We start from the raw sequence: 18,000 nt of genomic DNA, 5'->3' as shown, positions 1-18,000 counted from the left end.
TTTCTCCAAATGCTTTAATTATTGTGTCGATGTCGTCGCCAAATCCAGTAAGTAGGGCAGTGAAAATTAAAGATCTGATCTTCATTTCAAATCTATACTGAAAACAATGATAAGGCTTGTCATTGAAAAATGAAAAATAACAGAGCTTGGGGCATCATAGGTTAATGATAACTCTTTCTCAAGCATTTTATTCACAATCTCAATTATAATTCCATGTGCTTTATCTTTCACATACACAGTGAAACCCTTTTAATCTTTAATGAACTGCTTTGTCTTAATTCAGTAGCTATAGAGTTCTTTGTGGAAGAAGAGAGAATTTCATTATCAGCTCCAGGACCACAGAAAGTTACATCCTGGGGATACAGAGCACGCGAGCAGAAAGCTCAGCTGCTGCGGGTACATCAAGGGTGGATGCAGTGGAGGGTTTTTTTCCAATTTAAAAGCAAGAATCTTCACATCTGTGTTGAGTGAGGCCACTGCCTTTTTTTTTCTTAGGTGATGGTGGATTTTTTGCAGCTGCTGTGACCTTTCAAGAATCTTTCTCCACTTTTTAGCTTCGATAACTCCGCCAGCCTGAGTTTGAAGTTTTCTCTCTACCCTGTTTCTTCTGAAATGTTTCTGTACGGTTTATTTTTGTCAGCTTCGTTATTCTACCTGCCATGCTGTGCCTGTTCTCCCTTTTACCAAAACTGACAATAACACCTTTCTGTAGTGCTTTTCAGTAGAAATTTCTCATCAAATGAAACTTCACAGTAAGCACAACATTTTGTCAACTTTTCTTTTAACTAGAAAAACAGAAAAGTATAATACTTTTTTGTAGGAGCTTTTTATAAATTGATAGTTTGCCATTGAACATACCAACAAATTTTTTTCCTCCCTTTGCAATTTTTCTAGACAAAAAAAAAACCCAACAATTTTGCAGCAAGTAATTGCTCCTCTGCTTACAACCTGTTGAAGGTAGGTGGAGGATGCTGGTCTTTTTAATTATTGCTTTATCCCCACTCACCTTGACCTAACTGTGCCCTGGCATGGAATGTTTGCCTACCTCTAACTGATTTACAGCAGATGTTAGTGGTAATAAATTATATCCCACTTCCCCTAGCTCTTTTTTTTTTTTTTTTGAGAGCTGCTTGAATGTTTTCAAATAAAAAGTCTCTCAATTTTAAAAGGCATTTTTTTCAAAATGCGTATTTTGGAGGTTTATGGATATTTTCTGTTGTTTTTTTTTTTCCAGTTAAACTGAAATGAAAAGTCTGCACTTTATGCTTTTCTTCTATTTTTGCTTTCCTTTTGCTATTGGAAACAGTGGCACTAAGGGGAAAATACAAGAAAAGAGAAGGTAAAAAAAATGTGACAACGGAAGAACTTCTATGGAAAAAAAAAGTGAACAACTGAAACAGCTCACTGGCAAAGCACATGGAACAAGAAAAAAAAAAAGTCCAACACTGACATGTTTTAATTTTTCCCTGTTTTTCCAACAGTTCCCTCCTGACATCATCAAGCAACCATTTGGTACTTGTTTCATGCAGCACGTGCTAGGCAAAGGGAATGACTTCATGCCTCTAAAGCCAACCCTTTGTTCTACCAGCTATCTGTGCAGATGCTGCCACCAGCGCTCCAGCCACGCTCGTAGGGACTGATCTCCACCACTGGCCTCACACATCCTAAAACGCAGTATGAGAATGACTGGGAACATGAGGACTCAACTCGAAAGATGCTTCCTGACTCAGAACTGGGCTGGAGACCAGAGGAGATTTCCTGAAGTAGGGGTGCCCCCAAAGCCCCTTTTCCACCCCAGCAATGCTGCCAGGCTCCCTGCAGCATTGCTTGGCCAACACAACCTACCTCAGTAGACCAAGTGTAAGTTCCAAGCCTGGCCACTCCCAGGGAATGCTGTAACTGCTACTGGTTTGCCAGAGCTTCTGTCTTTGGAATAATAAGCCAAAACACACCGTAAGGAGTAGAAGGTGCTGAAGGAAGCCTTTTCTTATAATGCTCCTATTTTGTTCCTAGTGAGTACACTAATATAATGAAACAGGTTAATATTGCATGTGGGATTTACATTCAGGCTATTTCAGATGAATTAATTGCCAACGCCTTAAGCAAGGGCACCAGTCGGTGGATATTACCTCTTTGTCTAATTACTTCCACCAGCAAATGGGGAAGTGAAATTCAAGGCACTAATTTTTATCTTTTTTTTTTTTATTGCTGTGAAGTCCTAGGAGAACCAGAAAATCTGAAGACCCAGCATTTTCTTCCCAACGTGCTTTAGGCAGGACTGTTCCAAAAAGTCAACTCTGAGAGAGAAGAAGCATTTTTTTTGGAAGCAGGCCCTTGCCTTAGGAGTCAGTAACCTCTGAAAAGCAGTGAAGCCCACAGTTGTCCTCCTACAGAAAACACAGTGAAGTGCCCATCCTGCAAACACACAGGGTAGTCCTATAAATTTCAGCTGGACAATTCTCAGGTAAACTTCACTTTATTAATTACATTTGAGGCAGTGAGGGGTCAGCTCTATGCAATGTTATTACTTCTTGTTGTTGTAGCTAGCTAAGAGTTTTACATTAACAGTTTAACCAAGGTAGATCGTAGTAAATAAATCAATCAAGAAGCCTCAAAGAAAAAAAAAAAATTATGTTGTTAATGATGGGGAGTGAACCACAAGACACAATGAGCAAAGTCTGTATTCCAGAAACAAGCAACCGAATAGGCTTTATCTTACTTTTACAAAGGACAGTAGAGTTTGATCCTCAATTCCTTGTCAAAATGGCACAAAGAGTTTTCAAACTCCCCTGTTCCTTTAAGAACTCTCTCCCTCTAATTTCTAAGGTGCTTCACCAGCCCTACTGCACCAGCCCTGGAGTAAATCATCTCTGGTACCCTGCACGTATCCCACAGATAGCCATATAATCTTGTGTTACAGAAAAAAAGAGAGGGGAAAAAAACAAGTAAAATTAATTCAGGACTAGCAGGTAGCAGCAGCTGGTGGCACACAGGTGCTCAGGCAGGTTGCCCTGCTGTAGCACGGCTCAGGGTGCAGTATCATCCCCTCAGAGGAGAAAAATCATAATTTTTTAGCTAAAGCATCCTTATGTAGAAACAAAGGGAGGAAAACACACTTGCCAGAGCAGCAAGGGGAGAGGGCAGGGTTGAAGGCAGGGCTGCTGCTCAGACTTTGGAGCGCTCAGACTTGGGAGCCCCCCGGGCAGCTTGTGTTTGCAGGCGTCGCATATCTGATTTCAGCCTCAGCCATGGGCAGGCTAAGGGTTAACAGGAGACACAGCACGTTAACTGTATCTGTGGAGATTATGGCGTGTTTATCCAGTGTTCAGATTTCCTGTCTGAGTGTTTGGATTTCCTGAAATCCCTGCTATCAGCCCAAGTGCTGTCCACCGAGCAGACCTTTCTCTCTCTCTCTCTTTTTTCTCCCCTTTCTTTTTTTTTTAAACTTTGCTCACATGGTAAGTTTTCCTTCCTGCTCTCTTTCCAGTTGTAGTGCCTGTGTCTCCTCACCGGTCAGGACATTTATGGATGCAGCTCAAGACTCTTAGACTCCAGAAATCTGGGGATCGCCGTACATTGGATTTCCTTTTTTCTCGTTATTATTTCATTTCACTTTATTTTATCTTTTTGTGGCAAGAAAACCTGAAGAAACATGCTTTTTTTCAGCTGCCCATGGGAGAATATGTTTTAGTCTGAGATGGAATAATGGCCTTAGGTTTGAGGACCAAATCTGGAATGGGAATTCAGACTGCACGCGTCCTGGTGAGTTACAGTGCGTTGGGGCTGAGCGTGGTTGGTAACGAGCAGGGACAAAGGCTGAGCGTGTCCATTCAGTGTGGCTGCTGAGCAAACTGCAAAAAGCAGATAAGCGGAGCTGAAGTTAGAACTTTTTCCAAAAAAATCAACTGAAGTCCATTTTTAATTCCTAAAAATACATGCTGCTCTACAGCCCAGATAACATCTAAGTAAACTTTGCTGTAGTAAAATGTATAAGGCCAGATTCTGCACGTCCTTACTCCTGTAAGTAAGTTTTACTCATATAAACAACCTCAGTGACTTTAAAAAGAGCTCACGTAAGAAAAGACTCGCAGAATGGGGCCCACATTGAGTAAACGGCAACATCTCAATCTCAGGAAAAATTAATCTTAAAAGAAAAATAAGAATTTTCTGAGTGTCTTTGCATGTTTCCTTGGTCTCTTGTTTTATTATTGATCTAGATTTAAGTTTTAAGAAGAATCCATGTGCCAACTATTTCTCCCATTGTCTCTTAAATAAGTTTGCAGTAGGAGTGAAAACGTATTTCATGCAGCAATGTTCCGGGAGGCCAGAAAGGGGCTTTCTGTTGTTGGAGGGGAAAATGCTGAGTGCTGTGCTGCTCTGAATGAACTGGAAAGCTGCATTCAGACATGAGGCTTAGCTAAGGTTTTAGCGTCATTTTTGGATGTGAGAGTCCATGACAGCATTATTAGCCTTAGGTGGTTTTAGTTAAACAGCGGTCACAAATGCAACGAGTTGACCAGTCTCAGAATCAGTGACTCAGCATTTGAAAAGAAAAACTCTTCTTTTTGGGCCACTTTGAAGTAGATTTCGTTGCTGGCACCCATGGATGTGTTATTGGAGTAAGATGTAGAAGCTAAAGCATCATCACTGTTGCAACTTTTGTTCTGTCCCATAGCTGGAAGCTGAGGTTGCACTGAACATTCCTGAGCTGCTCCTTGGAACTGCTCCAGGGATTTGGCTCTCTAATTTTAGGAAAAAAAAAAAGCTTGATTCAGAAACTGCTTCAATGTTAGGAAACATCTATAGAAAAAACAGATTTCTGTAGTAACTTGAGTTTAGCCCCGATCTTTGTTAGGCTATTGAAAATGTCCTGAATCCTAGTATATAACACTGCACATCAATCAAGAGATTTTAACATTTAAATTCTTGGAGATTAGCAGGACAGAATACTTTCCTTTTTTATACCAATAAAGGGAAAGGGCCATTTTCCAAATTTTTTGCAGAGCTTCCAAATCTGAAGTTTTAAACTAATTGCCTAGTGTGTTGGCTTTCCGCACAACCCTTTGTATGTGATCCCGCTGCTCCTCAAGGTTTTCTTTGGTATCAGTGGAAGGTTTGTGTGAGACCAGCCAGACCAAACTCATGTCTTTTCCACTTGGAAGCCTTCAGGAATTCAGTTTTAATTATTAACATGGGGCAACACTGAAATTTATGGCATTTTATGCATTGAAGTGTCAGTTCTTGCTGTGTAGACAGGTTCGTACTCTCATTGTAGGGGACTGACCCCCACGAAATGAAAGAGAGGACAAGGAACCTCTCACCTGCGTTAGATTGGACCGTGATGCGCTGCCTTGCAGTTAAGATGCAATTTAGTGGTCTGTGGTCATGGATGCGATTAAACTGGCTGTGCCAGAAATGTGCTCCTCTCAAAGGTGGCAGAAGAGTCAAGATGTCACTAACGATCAGTGAATCACAGAAAGCAGAGAGTACAGATGAGGACTCAGGGGAAATACGAAGACTTATCTAGGTCTACCCAAATCTAGCTTTGGAAATTTTGTTGACTTTCTGATGAGCAAGATGCTTGGGACTGGGTCAGTTGCAGGGGCTTTTCCCTCCTTTTTACAGGGCTGTCAGAACTTTCTGGTTTCAGTCAGGTTAGAAATGCTGTGGGAATAGTTTTTCTGGTGGTATTTTGGTATTTCCTCTTCTGCTCACACCCAGACCGGGAAGTGCAGAAGCACAACCTTCAGCTCATTGTGTACGTGTTTCTTTTTATAAACCTGAATTCTCTTCCCAACCCCCCTACTTTTTTTTTTTTTTTTTTTTTTTTTTGGCCTGATAGCCTTTACATAGGTTTAAAGTTCTGTTTGATTTAGGCTGTGGGAATTTTTTGTATCTCTTCATATAACTTTACCAAGCACTAAATAGTTCCTTATAGAAGTGACTGTCACATTAGTTTTGAATTATCCAAGTGCAGTATTCCCAACTCAGCTACCCACGGCCAATAATGTTAATACGCCAGTATCCCCCAGTAGCTGTTTCTGCTGGCATCTACTCCTGTACCTTCAGCAGTGGAAGGACTAACTGGGCACTAAGACATATCTTCTCAGTTGCCCGTGGAGAAGTGCTGCAAAAAGCCAGGTTTTTTTGGTAAGCAACTGCACCGTTAAACTCTCTCAGCTTAGAGACTTCGTGCTCTAATGTTCATTCTCTCCCTCTTTTTCCCTTTCTGCATCAGTGAGGAGTTCAACTCATGCGTCCTCACTCCATGTGTCCAACTCATTCACCATCACAACTTCCAGTCCTCCTGCCTTTCTTGCTGTTGTTGGCAAGTCTGGGTAAACAGTTTTGACAGACGTGGAGTCCCGCAGAGCTAACTTCATACGCACGGTGATGTTTCTCTGATCGGATGATAAATGGACCAGAGGAACTAAACTACTTTCACTGAAGCTGTTCTCCACACTCAAAGCTTTTAACTCCTCCTTTTCATGCTGTTTTTCATAAAAAGGCAAGAATGCAATTTTATTTCATACCTGAGCAAAGCGCATCACATTTGGATTGTGGCTGTTCCCTCAGACTCTTCTAGCCACCTTGTAGACTCTTTAATCCACCATTTTATAAATGAAAAAAACTTAAGATGGATCTTAAAGTTGACCCATGGTGAAATAATTATCTGTATTTCTACTTGGGTCCACTCTCATGAGCACTACAAGAACAGTCGTGCCAATCATGTTTGGAAACTGTTCCCATGAAGGACTGATTTTCTGAGACAGTTTGCTCCTCAGTGGCTTCATAGTCCTCAAAAATACAAGGAAATGCAAGCAAAGGGAAATTAACCTACTTCACTAAAAAATCTGTAATTTAAGAAGATTTAAATTGAGTCCATGGAATAACTGAGGGTTTTCAAGCTCTGTGCTTGTTTTAGGGTCTTTGTTTTTTTGCTGCTGGTGGCTCTGAGTCTCTCTCTTGGGCTCTGGTGAGCTGCAGAGAGAGGGCAGGAGCTGGGGGAGGGAACGATGGTACGGTTCATTATTTCGGACACTGACAGGGATTAGCAGCAGGGCTCAGCCTGGATCACATATCGCTCTCCTCCCATGTGGTACCCATGAGCCAAACTCCATCCAGGCTGAACAGGGTGTGATATGACGCTCCTCACTCGGTCCCCGCTATGCCCCAAAGCCCTTGAGAAGCAGTGATGCTTTTTGTGTATCCTTCTCTATCTCGGCTGGAGTTAACAAAATCCATCTGCCTCTGTGAGTCAGCAGAAAAGTATTCAGCTTTTATAAGAGTTAAGGGACATGGGATAGGGCAATGTCAAAGCACAGAAGTCTTCCCCCAGGCTTGGCGTTTGCACAGTGTGCACAGAGAGGAGGTCGTGTTTTCAGTTCCCATTCACCAGACGAGCTGATTTACACCAGCAGAGGACTTGGCCCGTGGCGTACATGGCCACGGCTGTCGAACAAGGCTCCTTTCATCAGCAGTAAATGCGAACAAATGTGCAAATGACAACAACCAGCGCGCATCGCGATGCGATGGCTGCTAGCAGTTTGGAAAAGTCGAAAGAAAACTCTATTTTCTCCTCATCAAAAGCAAAATGAGGAAGCTTCCCCCTCCCCCTTCCATCCCCACCGCTACCACCCTGGCTCAAGCAAGCTGATATGTAGGTATTTGTGTGGGGGTTTGTTCTCAGCGGTTAACCACATAACAATTTGAAGCATGTGGCTAACTCAAAAGAAACTGCCTTTAAAAGTTTGCAGACTGTAATTGTGTTAGGAAGAGCAGAGCCCTGGCTGGGGGCTGCTGGCCGCTCCAGGGGCTGCGGCAGGAAGCCCTGAACATCCCACAGCAAGGTCCTGCAAAGAGGGAAAAAAAAAAATGGGTTTTATCTCTAGGAGCTTCTCTTCTTGCTGATGCTCTGCAGCCAGGGCCAGATGTTTCCCACCTCCTGCTTCGTGTCTTTATTTGGTGTGTCGGGGTGAAACACCCAGCAGGAAACAAAATGGAGAGAAAAGCGGTGGCGATGAGAGGGAGGGCGTTTCGGCACGCAGCTTTCATAAATAAAGCCGGAGGAAAAATAACAAACAAATTGGAGAGGATTTGCTGCGAAGCTGAGCATGTCTGAGACTGTCGTGCAATTTCCCCATGGAAGCGGTGAAAGGCCAGGAGCGTGGGGCTGGAGAGCCAGGCTGCAAGGGGGGATGGCAAGGAGCGACCCTACTCAGGGTGGTAAAAAGCCCTAGTCGAGCTCTTCCGTTCCTTAAAACCTGACTTTGTTGGGCAGGGATGAAAGGCTGGAGGGAGGATGTGTACGAACGAGAGGTAAGCAGTTTGTGCTTGTGGGGGTAAAGACCCCAATACCTGCATAGTGCCACAGCGCTCATCATCACAGAGCCATGGGGCGATAGTAACATCCCATTTAAAAGGATTTGGAGCTTAAAGAAGCCAATAAAACTGAAGATTGCAACATTTCTCCATGGGAGGAGATACCTGTGAGATATTCTGCAAGGGGTTTGTGACTCCCAAAGATCACAGGCTTTTAATTGCCATCTATTTCCAGTGTCCCCTCAGTCTGTGATTAGGAGAACCTCTCCTTGGCTACAAACAGACATCCTCCTAAGTGTTTATTGTACAAATAAAAGAGTGCAGTTAATCTTCTTCACCCAGCTGCAAGGCTCATTTGTAATTCATCAGGTAAAAAAAAACGTATCTGTTCAATTACCAGAATGGCCCCTGTCCTCGGAATGCCAATGACTTTTGGAGTGTGGCCTTAAGGTTGAAAATTCAACCTGCTTTGGAGAAAGGGACTTGCCAAGACAGCGCTCTCGGCTACAGCGGCTGGAGCTGCGGCCTTCTGGCAAGGGGATGGACTAGGACTGCAGCTGGAAACTGAGCTGTGCCCCAGGGTCCTGGGAGGATCTGCAACCACATGCATTTCTCCATATCTATTCTCCAGTCTGAACAGAAAAGAAAATAAAAGCTTTTAGTTAATGACTGAATGACAGGCCTGGGATTGGCACCTTCTGGCACTGAATCATGATGAGACCACAGGCAATGTGACCTGATGTGATGTGACCATGCCACTATCCAGACCACCAGCAGGAGAAGCATGGCTGGCTCCCCCTTTCTTCTTGTTCATCCCTGGAGTAGCCAGAAAGGAGTATGTAAGTGGGAAATACAGGGCACAGTTGTTGTGCTCCTCAAAAACCACTGGGACAAGAAGAGAGAGATGTCTCCTGCCAAGTCTGGTGCAGCTGCATGCCCTTTTTATAGCAGCTGGCCAAATGCATAGAAAGCAATTTTGTTCTGGACAGAATTGCCAGCTAGAGAGGCAGCAGGACATTTCAGACACTAGGACAAGCCTTATGGTGTCTAGATTCAGCATACCACCAAGCCTGTAGCATAATATATGGTTCTACAGAAGAACGTAAAAACATCTGAGCCAATGCTTCAGGTTCTTGTCTTCAGCAGTGGCTGACATATATGTAGGATGCTGGAGTTGAACAGGGAGGACATGTTGTGGTATTTTCCCAGATTGTAGTCCCAGCTTTCCAGGATCTCAGGTGGAGGACTTCCTGAGTCATACTTATGATGTACTTGTCCTGCAAGATATTTGCAACATGGATTTGTAGGCTCTTTGCTACTTAAACTAATAGACATTTTAAGCATCCATTAACAAAAGGCTTATATAGGTACAACAAATGGGTAGACAAATTCATGGAAGAAATTTTGTCCTGATTTTACAGCTATTAAATCACTGCTGACAGCGAGGGTCCAGTCCTAGTCTCCTACCTGATTTATAGTAGAGCTACAATCTGAATGTAGTGGAAATATTCAGGATTTATTTGAGAGTAAATAAAATCTATGCTGGCACCATGGAACTCATACGTTTATTTTAACAAATTTAGCGTCAAAGTATATTGCTACTTTCCTGCTGAATTCAAATCCAAGCAGTTCAGTAGTGACCCAAATAAATATGCTTTCTGCTGCAATAATTTACCTAATGGTATATTTCTCATAAAATCTGTAAGACTGCATTCTCTGCTGATGTGGGATACTGGCTCCATCCATCTGATCAGAGGCAGGCTGTAGTTCCATATCATCTAATAATTATTTCAGTAGGTGTCCTTTTATTCCTGTTCATAATTAGTAGCCAAGTACTTAGCAAAGCTTGTCAGGATCAAAAATTCCTACGATTCAGTAGTTATCTATATTCATGAACAAAGAGAATCTCTACCTTGGTAGAATAATTTCTGGAGATATTTTATTAAAACTAATGGGTACCATAATTCTACATTAAATGTAGAGCTTTTAATTTATTATCAACCACCAAGGTATAATTCTGATCATACACTTGTCCTAGATTAATGTCACAATCTGAGTCCAGATTTAATGAATGGTAAGATAGGTCTTAGCCAGAATCCCAGCTCCCACAGGTCACTTAAACTTTATCTTTTTTTTCTCCTATGTTCATGTAGTTGTGGCTGAGAAGGACCTATCATATTCACATGTTGACCAGGATAGGGTTAAAAATCTACTTCTGACACCAGATGATCTACAGCTGGTATTTGTTCTCACCTCCTAGGCAGACAAATGGGATTTGGCTCAGTTGAAACAAATTTCCTTACCATTGAGAACATTAGACCTAAAGGGCGTCAGTAGCAGCAGGAACAAGGATAAAAAGGTGATTGTAAGTCATGTTTTGCTCCTGTACGCTGGAGCCCTATGACAGCCTACCTGGCACCTGGTCTGAATTAGAGAAATAGCTTGACTATTGAGATTTATGTTTTTCTTCTCAGACTTCCTAGGAAGCTCAGAACAGTAATTATGCAGTCCCTGCTATAGGGTGGTACATATATGCATGCACATGGTCTATCATAAACTTCTGCACTTGGTCCCTTCACTTGCCTTCAAGTGTAGAAAACAGCCTGACCATAAGGTTCCTCTTCAGCCAGAAACCTCCTCACCTCAAGGATCCTTTCTAAGAATAATTCTGCCCATTTTAACACTGTTTCGTTTCCCAAACAGCCAGAAGGCCCTAAGCAGCACCTTCTTGAGGCTGAGATCTGCAATAGGCTCGTGTCCTCTGACTCGTATCAGCAGTTTCCTAAGCCAAGTCCTCCAATTGTTACAACTTGAGCAAAAGAGTTAGACTTACAAGTAAACTCCTGCAGTAGATTTGCACTATTAGGCAGATCAGGCACAAGGGCGGACATGACCCCAACCAGTGAGACCAGGTTTAGCCTGACCCTAAGGAAAACAAGGAGTCTTAGACAACACTTTTTCATTATGCTGGATACTGAAGAACACCTTATCATTCGAGGGAATCTTATTCATGTCGTGACTTACATCCTGAGAGAAAAAAAAAGAATGTGTATCACAGAAATTCAGATCATTTAAGTGGAATTTAAATAACTTGTTACTGAAAACTCTGAAATATTTGTAGCCCAGTCTCTACGAGTAAGGCTGAGGCAATGGCACTGTGTGTGCACGTGTCCTCCCAAGACTTTGAACCCCTCTCAACCAAAACAGATGGAGGAACAGAGGTCTCAAGTGCTCCTACACATTTTGTAAAAGCAGGCAGATGGCTTGAAGAAGAAAAACACACTGTTTGTAACCTCTGACTACCTCCTCCCTAAGGGAAAAGCCACAACTACTGTGAGACAAAAAGAGAATTTCCACCGGAGTGCAGCACTGTGCTCGCCACAAGCTGGGCGAAAAGATTGCACAGGCATTGGCTCTTCAGGCTGCTCGTTGTGGGGCTTCAGCTCTCACAAGTTGTCTTGGTGTTCATGCAAACCTGCATGTGACACCATGGCTTTAGGAGCCGTAACAGTTAGGTTAAAGACACCTCTTGTTATTTATTCAAGTACTTAAATGCTCTCTTCTGGGGTGAAATACCTTCTTGCAGTATCACAGGCCATTAAACTACCATGTTAGTGTGAAGAGTGTTTCCTGGGGATAATAACATCCTGACCTGAGTATTGCTTGCATACTGGTGCTGGCTGCTAGTACTGTGGCAATGTTTTGCTTAGACAAGCAATACCAGGAGATGACCCTGTTTGATAAAGCTTCAATCGGTAATTTTCAAAAGCTGGTTGTGTAAAATTCAGAGCCTTAGTTCATACCCAGTCCTGGATAAATAATTTCAATGACCTTTTGAAAGTGAGGTCAGTTATTTCAGTCCACTAATTAAGGTTTCGGTAGACAAGAGTGCAGCACTTCCTCTTGAGTTTCCCAGTGCAGAACAATGTATCTCAGTCCTGAGCTGCGGAACATTTGTTCTTATAATTCAAGGGCCTTCCTAAATAAAAATCATCAGCTGGGTCAGACTGTTGAAGACAAGTCAATTTGTGTCTTAGAGGAAGACACTGAGCTCCCTCCACAATGTGACCTTAGGCAGGAAAGACACTCAGATGCCCAGAAAGGACAGGTTAGTGCTTTCACTCCTTAGCACCTCCAGCCATCTGCAACACATAGAAGATTACCAGGTTTAACAGGCGATGAGTGGTGGCCACGAGCAGCAGAACTGAACAGCCTCATCCAGCTTCTACTCCAGATGCAAACTGCAGCGGGCTTTGCTCTGGTTCCCGTAGATATGGCGCAAGGAAGAAGAAGGACCACAGCGACCAGGTAGCATCTGCCTGAACACGGACAACACCCTCTGGTTTTGACAGTCGTTACCATGAGAAAATATGATTCTGCTTTGTCTTTTCCTGTGTGTGTCAAAAACAAACAAGATATTTGTTTCCCAAAAAGAAAACAGGTTCACTCTGGAATGCACTGGGTTCTTCTAAGGTGCTTATAAGTACTGAAGGATACGTATGTGGGATTTCATCATTTTAAAGCCCTCCCCGGGTATTTGTACAATATTAATTGTGTCAGTCACTGCACTGTTTTTGCAGCAAACAGTAGACCTGATGTAAGGGAACCTGGCCTCATTTGTGCTGTTAATATAGTCTTTCTTAGAAGCAGAAGCTATTTGCAAGATCATAATTTCCCTTGCAGACAGTATTTTTAATTGGGGAAGAGTTCTCTCAGAGGAGTAATAGTAGTCTGTTCACATCTGCACAGTATTTTCCTGATAGGAGATCAAGAGAAAGAGGATCTGAGCAACTGTTTCTCTAAGTAATAATGAACAGAGAGCCGTGCAGTAAATCATAATGTGCAATAAAATAAAAAACAACATTTGGCTGGAGATTAATGACTGGAATGGGACTTACTGAATTAAATTGGATCAGATGTTCTCTGGAAAAAAAAAATCTGAGTTAGATTCACAGCGCTCTATGGTTTTGGTTTTGTTTTTCACAAAGGAAGATTTAGCTTTATTGTTTTGTAACTACCAACAATTTCTAGGCCTTGCAGAGTGGCCTTTGGGGCCTGCAGGAGAGGACAGGCCCTGGCTGGAAACCCTGGTCCTGCTCAGGCAGAGGGGAGAGCCGAACGTGGAGCCTCCTCAACACACAACGCCACTAACTGCTCAAGAGTTACAGAGGGAATCACTTTTTTTAAAAGATACGAAGGGCTGGGGTTTAGTTCTCACCTCCAGGGGCAGGTTCATGTCTATAGGTCTGCCACAGACACAGATACCCCTGCATTCACGAAGGCTGAGATCAAAGCCCACTTGAACCTCTCATGCCTCCTTATTGTGTCTTCTGTGAATCCGCTTTTAAGTGTCTAGCCTTCTCGATGTCAGCTAAGGAGACATATGGGCAGCTGGCTCAGGCTTTTGAATTTCCCCGGGGACTGAAGCACCCAAAACTTACCCTTGGCTTGGTGTTTCAGTGCCAGATATCCTTGTGACTCCAACCCCAAGCAGCAAAATGTTTGCGCTTCTAGCACCGTTCACTGAAGAAACCAAATTAAAACCGTAAACCAGTGACTGGGACTGATGCTTCCTGTTGCTGTTGGTGGGGTTTTTTTAAAATCAAATATGTCTTTTGTTTTGTAAAGATCTAGTTTCAGTTCATGACTATGTCAGAGGAAGGGACTCAAAGCTGCATAAACTACCACTGATCATGCTAGAGATATCGAAACTGCTTCCTCTTTTGATTAATTTTATTTGCTGAACTGAAAGTGAAACAGGTCCCTAACAGGACAGATAGAAAGGCCCACCTCGGTAGGCCTGATGCTGAAGGTAAAGCACACACCTGCCTTCCCGCCTGCTCCCAGGCACCTGGCAGTTCTGCAGCATTGAACTGAGTGATTTTGCCTTATTCAGTCCATTTCCTTCAGCTTTGGTAAAAAATGGACTTAACAACAGTTGCTGAGAGTCAGAAGAGTAAGGCTACATTATTAAAACTGAGAACGCGATACCATTTTAAATTCGTCAAAGTGCTCAAAACAAATTCTCCAGAGATTGGGGCCTTAGTCATCTCAAGTTTCTCCAGCTCATTTAGATAATTGCCCCTCAAAATAGTTGTCTTTCTTTTTTCTTTTTTTTTTCTTTTTTTTTTTAACCCTGCCACTTGGTGAATATTCACTGAGCAGGCAGCTCAGCTCCACAGCTGCAGAAGGGCAGAAGAAACCTCAAGATTCCCACCATGCACATCTCTACTTTCTATAGTGTGAACACATCTGAGTGCATCCAAAACAGTCATCTCACTGCCACTTGCTGAGATATTAGCAACTCATTAGCCAATTAAACTAATAAATACATTAGTAAAATTCATTTATTTGTGAAGTGATTTATTAAATAATAGGAGATGTTTAGACAGTGTAATGTGTGAGTTATTAAGTATTTTTAACTACCATCAGGGCACGGAGACACACAGTCTCAATGCTTTCCCACCCTCTTCAAAATCATATGATTTGATTGCTTCTGTCTCAGCGTAAATTCATGCTGTCTCCAAGAAAGGCAGTCCAAGTACCGTCACGTGAGCTTGATCAGGAAACTAATACAAGTGAAACTGAAAAAAGGAGATTGTTTTTCAGCTGCATCACTCTTCTCTTGATAAAAATATAAAATTGATATTACAACATATAGTTTTGTTGTATTTTATTTGTGTAACTTCTTTTATCTGAGAAAATCTAAAGATCATTACACCTTCCCATTAGATTGCAAGCGGAAAGTATGTCAGCATCCACAGTAGTGCACCAATAGTTTTTTTTTTTCTGGGGATTTCCATTAAAAGTTTTGGTTTTTAAAATTTGCTTTGTTCCTCCTGGCACCTCTTTTTGAATGTAGAATTAGAGGTACAGTCTTGTATCTGCCCATGGTATGGTTCAGGCAGAAAGAAGGCTCTGCTGCAATGCACTAAGGGCATGCAGCTTCTTTGGGGTAGGTGTCTACCTTTGAGCTCGGCACCCTACTCTCTCTTTTAGTCAGTAGAATGAGAGAGGCAGTTTAGGCTGTGATTCATCTGACCTTTGCAGACATCTACTTTAGTATCTCTATTTTAAACATCTACTTTTGTAGGATGAGGTGAGCTGCAACCCAGTTTCAGTTGTCTCTACTGACTATATCATCAGTAATGATAAAGGGAGCCTGGGGTGAAGCAAAGACAGTTTGTCAGATACATCCCACTTTTACAGTCTAAAAGTTGAGTCAGAGTTCACTAAATTGGATGTAAAGAATTACATTTACATGGACTGAGTTTGGATCAAGTTGTAAAGGCTCTGTTCTGTCACTTTGAGTTAATCTCATTTTTCTGTCTAGGTAGTCCATACGATTCAAAGAGCATGCTCATGGATCTGGGCATGATTCACTGCAGGGGTAGATGCAGACATGAAGAACATAAGAAGAGGATATTTAGGAATATATTTGTATTCTTTTATTTGGTTTCTATGTGCCTGGTATTTTGGGATGTTCTGTAGAGACACTTTGATAGTTCTGCACTCTGATGAAGGACAGGATGGCTAGCAGTATTATATCAGCCAAAACAGGTGACATTTTCACGGGGCTCCTAAGTAGGAGAGTTGTACTGCTTGGCATACACTGAAGGGGAAGGCATGAAAAACACAGCACTTTGAAGGGCAGAGTGGTACCAAGACAAAAGGGAATGGCAGACAGCACCGTGGAGTCATCCTCACGGTCAAAGCCTGGCTCAGTACTAGACATCAGGCTGAAGATGAGCACATCTTCATGAAGATGTGCTCATCTTCAGTCTGAGGTGTCAGGTGCAGAGCCAGGCTTTGATCATAAGGATATGCATTCATCCTACAAATGAAATATATTCATTAGCTTCTGTGAGGTGTTCAGGCACAAGGACAACGCAAGACCTTATTATCACCTGACTAATCAATGAGAGCTAGAAGCAGGAGGTGTGCCGCTTGTTTTGCCTGAGAGCTGCCGACACAGAGTAGAAAAGCTGCTGTGTGAAGGACATGGAAAGTTCAGATGAACGAGAATTTTCATGCAGAGACAAGTTGGTCTTCAACATGGCTACATCAGGTTTAGTTTCAAATTTTTATAATGACTCCTTCCTAAAAATATATCCAGCAAATGTCTGATATTGAATTCAACCCACCATCAGTGACTATCGAGAATGAGTGGGGGTGGTGACAAGAGGACTTGATGTTGCATTCAGATTGTATTATTAATCTATTATCCATATTCTGTATACAGGCTATTTTGCCTACGTACTGAGTAAATAATTAAGCAGTGACTAATCTTCCAGAGAAGGTGGGAAACTCTCTAATGTGTTATTAGCCCCTCACAGTCTTCAGAAATGGATCATACATAACTCAAAATCTTGGACTGCGGATGGCAGCCTTGTCATCAAATACAAAAAAAAATACCCTTGATGAAATCAGTGAAAGCTCTGTAGAGGTCTGAAGCCGAGCAGCAGACACTCTGATTAGCTGCTGCCTCCACAACAGGAAAATTTTTCCCTGAGCCCAAGAAACAGCAGATGGATGTAGTTGGAAGTGATAAAAAGGTCACTCTTAGGTGGATCCAAGGATATTTAAGTCACAATACCATCATCCTGAAGCCCTTAGACAAATAACAAAAGACAGGCTTCAAAGACTAGAGTCCTTCAGTCTAAATACTTACACAGATCTCTTTGTTATATAACTGAATCTTAAAGAAAATTCACCTTTGAATGAGACTGCAGAAAATTACCAAACAAGTACGCTTAAGCCCTCTGGCCCTGTATAGCAATGTGTGGTAACATCGTACAGTGGGGATATATTACAAAACTACAGAGTCTTAGAATTGTCATGTTTTGCAGCATGAATTCCTAAACTAGATTTAAGCTGTCCAGTGCAACTCTTCAATAGCTCCTGCATAACCTAAATATCCTATCATGATCATTTTGTAATCATATAATGATTCTATCATCAGATGAGCATGGAGAATTAATTTCCATTCTACCAGTAATGCCATCTCCTAAAACTAGATTCTTCTTTAATCAGTTGTTATTTCTAAAAATATTGTCCAAGAAACTATCCAAATTTTTAAGTTGATTTTCCATACATATGCAAGCATGCGTATTTCAAGACGAATAGAAGAAAGCTCATACTTTGCCAATATATTTAAAAGTTCAGTGAAGATTACTAATCCTCTCAAGCTGACATCAATCCAGTATAAAACACTGGAATGGCTAATTCCAGGCAATATTCATAAAGAATTAGAAAAAAACTAATGCAATTCATGTCAATCTGAATGGGATTAAGGAAAATATATTTTATTTCAAGACAGATATCTTGATATTTCTTGAGGTTTTATGTTTTCCTGGAAAAAAAAAAGTCAATAATATTGATGTAACATTTATGAACTTTGGTAGAACTTTTGGCATCAAACAGCATTTTGATCAAGAAATTAGCATTATCTAAAGTCATCACTGTAATTATTTAATAGATTAAAAACTGAGCAGTTGACATTTCTCAGAAACCATTATAAATAGGGACTCCTCATCAAGAGGATGTCAGTCATCTCTTCAAGGTCACTCCCAGGCTCTGTGCTGGCTTAGTACAATTCAGCAATGACTTTTCCATTCTTACTTCTTTCAGGATTCAGCTTGTGCCTGTAAGCATGCTGGTATTCTGATGGTGTATTTT

At 41.8% G+C, this 18,000-nt stretch overlaps 1 protein-coding gene across 2 annotated transcripts in view; it reads left to right on the top strand.

Moving 5' to 3' along the window:
* Positions 1-3,536: 3,536 nt before the first annotated feature.
* Positions 3,537-18,000, top strand: part of ASAP1 (ArfGAP with SH3 domain, ankyrin repeat and PH domain 1) — a 151,884-nt gene continuing 137,420 nt past the window's right edge. For both annotated transcript variants that reach the window (XM_086741275.1, XM_086741274.1), the window contains exon 1: positions 3,537-3,762. The gene's annotated coding sequence lies outside the window, so the exon portion shown is untranslated. The remainder of the gene's footprint in view (positions 3,763-18,000) is intronic.

The sequence above is a fragment of the Chlamydotis macqueenii genome, chromosome 2, assembly GCF_036417535.1.
Source record: "Chlamydotis macqueenii isolate bChlMac1 chromosome 2, bChlMac1.mat, whole genome shotgun sequence".
NCBI classification, from domain to species: Eukaryota; Metazoa; Chordata; class Aves; order Otidiformes; family Otididae; genus Chlamydotis; species Chlamydotis macqueenii.
The sequence above is the reverse complement of the archived record's forward strand: the minus strand, read 5'-3'. Positions and strand labels throughout refer to the sequence as shown.